The sequence below is a fragment of the Silurus meridionalis genome, chromosome 25 (genome assembly GCF_014805685.1).
Source record: "Silurus meridionalis isolate SWU-2019-XX chromosome 25, ASM1480568v1, whole genome shotgun sequence".
NCBI classification, from domain to species: Eukaryota; Metazoa; Chordata; class Actinopteri; order Siluriformes; family Siluridae; genus Silurus; species Silurus meridionalis.
Window position 1 is genome coordinate 9,564,716 of NC_060908.1, and position 4,909 is coordinate 9,569,624.

The following is a 4,909-nucleotide window of genomic DNA, read 5'->3' on the forward strand; positions in this document are numbered from 1 at the left end:
GGGGCAAAATAATATAAGCTAATACTTGTAATTAATACAGTTGGAGATTTTGTTGTACTTTTTTTAAGTTATAAATGGGAGAATATTTTAAATACTACTTTCTTTCGGCTTTTCCCATCAGGGGTCGCCACAACAGACCGTCCGCATGTTTGATTTGGCACATGTTTTTACGTCGGATGCCCTTTTTAATGCAACTCTCCCTATTTATCCGGGCTTGGGACCGCCACTAAGCGTGGCTGGGGTTGGTTCCCTGACCGGGGATCGAACCCGGGCCGCAGCGTTAAGAGCATCGCATCCTAACCACTAGACCACCAGGGAACCGGGAGAATATTTTAAATAACGTTTATAAATAAAAGCATCTACAGTTTATTTATTCTACATCTAATTTAAATAAGGTAGTAAACTTTTATGAAGTTGTTATTTGAGAAAATGGAAGCATATATCTTTGTGAGACTTGCATAATGCTTAAAATGGTGTGAATTGGCATGAAATTTTATTTTTATTTTTTTGGCTTCCTATTAATTATACACCTTTTCCACATTGCTCTATTAAATCCCTCTTAATTGATAAATGCAGTAAATATCACTGTTATTAAAAAAGCTATGAATTATTTTTGATGCTTGATGTGTTCAACACTTACTCCTCTTGCCAAATTTGGCTCTGCTTGGAACATCCCATCAACAGTCTTGTAGTGACTTTGAAGCCTGTGAATATGTATCAGTGGCATGCTTGATCTCTAGATACTCTTCATACAATCTAGATACACTGATGTAATAACATTATCTGGACTCTGCTAACAAACAAACAGGGGCCCCTGCTCACTTCTCTGACTACTGTGCCTGTGGCTAAGCATGGTGTGGGAGATCTTTGGGTTCTGGGCTGGAAGAAAGAAAAACAGTTAATGGTTCATCAAGCAAAGATTTATTCAGTTCCAAATTTTACTAACGCCAGTGCTCGCACACTCTCTCACTGTCCTGCACGTTTTTCCTCTACACCCATCCAGGAACCCGCTCCCAGTCACCGTTCGGCGACCCTTAAACTGTCCTCTGCTTAAGGTGTCTCTCTCTCCCCAAGAGGCTTTCTTTCACCTTTTTATTGCCATTACCAGACTGAAACAGTGCACTGAATAGTCTCATCAGTTACAGGTCTAGTCTTACCGCTGGTTTCGTCCGGCTCCACCCTCCATTCACGAATCGCTGCCACACATGGGTAATGCAGATGAGTGGATCTCCTTCATTTTATCAGTTGTTTACTGTTGAACCTACTAAGGTAATTCAGCATACAACGGGTCTTCTGTACACACCCCTTATCTCCAAACACCTCGCCATCTATAATGCTATCTGAAAAAACATGTTAAGTTGTTAACATTTATAGTTCATAGCTAGCCTAACTGGATTGTTATCACAAGTCAAGTGCTAACATTTCATTCTCTCTGCCAGTATGTTTAGCAATTGTTCAATTTCCAAATGTTATACCTCCTGCTGTACATTATATCTCATGCTGTACATACATTGCTGTACACAACGACCGCCGTGAACCAACATGGCGTGGCAGGTGGATTCCTGACAGATAAACATGTACTGTTTGTATTTTTATAGCATGCCTTCATCAAACAAATCGCGGCAACGCTGTTGTGTAAAAAAACCCTTCAAAAACACGTGCATGCACATTCTCATTTATTAACGCACATCATGTACATAAAGAAATTTCAAGCACGTTAATATATTGCCGCCATTTTGATTTTCGTTTATCTCGAACATCGGTTACCTCGATGCTTTTTGGCAACCCCCTAGGACATCGACATAACCGGGTTCCACTGTGTATATATACTGTCTGCACACCCTGCCCACACTCATATAATTTAGCAATTATGTTAGTCTTGATTGTGGCCACCAAATGTACAGTGAGACGTTTGTTTCCAGTGCTGCTCTCACAATTGGTGGCAACTCTTTGGCAGAAACTTCTACAAATTGATCTGATGTCCTGAATGGACTAAGATTTGGCACGCTCAGTCAGTTTATTTGCATTTAGTCTTGCTCAATCAGCATGCTCATTCAGGTTTTTGATGGCTGAATCACATCTGAAAGGGATGGAACAATAAAAGGCAGGAAAAGTTAGTGGTACTAAAAAGACAGCTGGATGAACATTTTCCAATAAATTAGGTTATATGGCAACAGGTCAGTAGCATTATTCTGTATAAAAAGAGAGAGAGACAGAGTCTCTAGAGGGTAGAGGTTTGCTAATCTCCGAAAACCTGTGCCTAGAAATTTCAAAAACAATTTCAGAATAATGTACCCCAACTTAAAAGTGTGAAGTCTTTGAATATTATTAACGGTACATAATATCGCCAAAAGATTCAGAGAATCTGGAGAAAGCTCTGTGTGCAAGGGACAAGGGTGAAAATCAATATAGATCTTCAGGCCCCCAGGCAACACTGTATTAAAAAACAGGCATGAATCTGCAATGGATCGATGGAAATCACAGCATGGTTTCAGAAACTCCTCCAGAAATCATTATCTGTGAACACAGTTTTCTGTGTCCTCTACAAATGCAGGCTAAAGCTCTATCATACAAAGAAGAAGCCATGTGTGAACATAATCCAGAAATGCCACCATCTTCTCTGAGCCAATGTTCATTTAAAGTGGACTGAGGCGAAGTTGAAAATTGTTCTGTGGTCAGACAAATTAAAATTTGACATTCTTTTTGCAAACGTGATGCTGCATCTTCTGGACTAAAGAGGAGGACCACCAGGCTTGTTCACCACAAAGACTGCATCTCTGATGGGGATGCATTAGCGCCTATTAAATGGGCAGCTTTCACATCTGGAAAGGCATAGTCAATGCTGAAATGTAGAAACAAGTTTTAGAGCAACAAATGCTTCCATCCAAATTGTAGTGTTATTCAGGGAAGTCCTTGCATATTTTGGCATGACAATGCTAAATCATATACTGCATCTTTAACAACAGCCTGGCTTTGTAGTAGTCTGTTTGAGTCCTGCCTGCAGTCCAAGCATTTCTTCAACTAAAAAGACAGCATGCTAATCGGTAGAAAAAAACATGGCCTTGTCCCAACTTTTTTAAAGTATGTTGCAGACATCAAATAAATAAATTACCTTATCTTTCAAAATGGCACATTTCCTTAGTTCAGACATTTGACATTCAGACATATGTTTTCTATGTTCTGTTGTGAATAAAATGTGGGTTTATGTGATTTGTGAAGCTTTGCATTCTATTTTTATTTACATCTTTGGAATTTGGGGCTGTTGGTAGGGTAAGACAAAAGTATAGGTAAGACAAATGAGGCCTGAGTGGTGATACTACCTTGTAGTGACCCCTTATTGCTCCCGCACCACAACTCCCTCCTCTACTGTTTTCTGTCAAAATGGTGCTGGAGCTGCAGCCCTCAGTCGTTGAGCAGCAGTAAGATGCTCAAGCCATGTCTATAATTGCTTTGGTCTAGACACTGTCTGGTATGGGAAACAGACACATACATTGAGTGGAAGGAGGGAGGGAGAGAGGAGGGATGGCGGCAAGGGGAGAGGGTGCAATAAGATTAAAATGAGGTTGCACACAGCCTGTGTCCCTCGACTGGAATAAACACTGTCACATGCCTGATAGATGGTGGTACATTTAGACATGTTTGGGGTAGTTTGGACTTTAGAGTAGCCTGTTAAACCTTGTTACACTAGTTACAGATAGAGAATCAGTATCGCTAGTCTTCTTATTTCTAAGTGTTATTTTTATTGAACTGTTAACTGGCTACTTATCATTGCTTCTGAATTATACTGAGCAACTGTGACCTTTTTTTGACTTCTTTAAACTTTTTACTGACCACTTTATTGTTCCTTATTGCACTGGGTCTGTACAATTTGTGTATATTAGGGAGGCCAAAAATCAAATGAACCCAACATTTCACAAGACAAAATAGAGAGAGAGAGAGAGAGAGAGAGAGAGAGAGAGAGAGAGAGAGAGATGGGAAGATTTGCTTATTGATATTGTTCTTTGTATGTATATGATGAGTAAAGACAAGATTATACCTAGACAGGAATTAATGCAGAATAAGACTTTATGCAGAATGCAGAATTTCCTTATGGCCCAACCTTTTTAAAGGCAGTGATTGTAACAGTTTATTAAATATGCTTAACATATTCAAAGTCTCTACGAAATGTGTTTGTCAATGTCTTATTATGGGATTATTACATGTGTGCCATGTGTCTATATTTACCCAGAAAAATATTTTGGAGAAAAACTAAGAAAAAATTTAATTCACACATTCAGCGACTTGCATCAATGAAGTGACCAGAAAACATTTCATTTTGATGATAGCTGGTCAAGTAAGGGTTCTGGCAATATGAGCAATATGAATATATATGTGACAATTGGTGACTAGATGTGGGCGTGTCCAGCAATGCTACCAAGTTGATTAACTTTATGCAAATATCATGTAAATTGGTGCAGTGACTATAAATGGAAGTGAAGACAGTAGAGCGCTGTGTCCTAATTTGTATCTCCAGAAAATTGTAAATTGTAAATCTACTTGGGGCAGATCAAATCTAAAACCAAAGCTGTGTCGGAAATTGCTCACTTGTTCACTTATTCATTAATCTCTTTTCAGTGTACCGCAGTTGCGTTCACAATATGAGGAGAAGGCAGATGAAAATAAGTGAGTGAATTTAAACACTCAAACACATTCAAACATATCAAGTGTCAAAGTGCAAAGGATTTCGGGGTCAATTTTATTATAAACTTTACACCTACCTTATATTAACATCTGTGATGTATCGTGCAACAGTAATTTTTTTCAATATTAGTTTGTTGCATAAAGATAACCCAGCCATTAGGGTTGCACAAGCCAGTGCACTCTTAGTGCTAGTCCCATGTCCGGAAAAATTGGGACAGTTGTGTGAGGA

At 39.0% G+C, this 4,909-nt stretch overlaps 1 non-coding gene across 1 annotated transcript; it reads right to left on the reverse strand.

Moving 5' to 3' along the window:
• Window positions 1-246: 246 nt before the first annotated feature.
• trnak-cuu lies at window positions 247-318 on the reverse strand. The gene has a single exon. It is a non-coding gene; the product is annotated as a tRNA-Lys (tRNA).
• Between the last annotated feature and the right edge of the window lie 4,591 nt (window positions 319-4,909).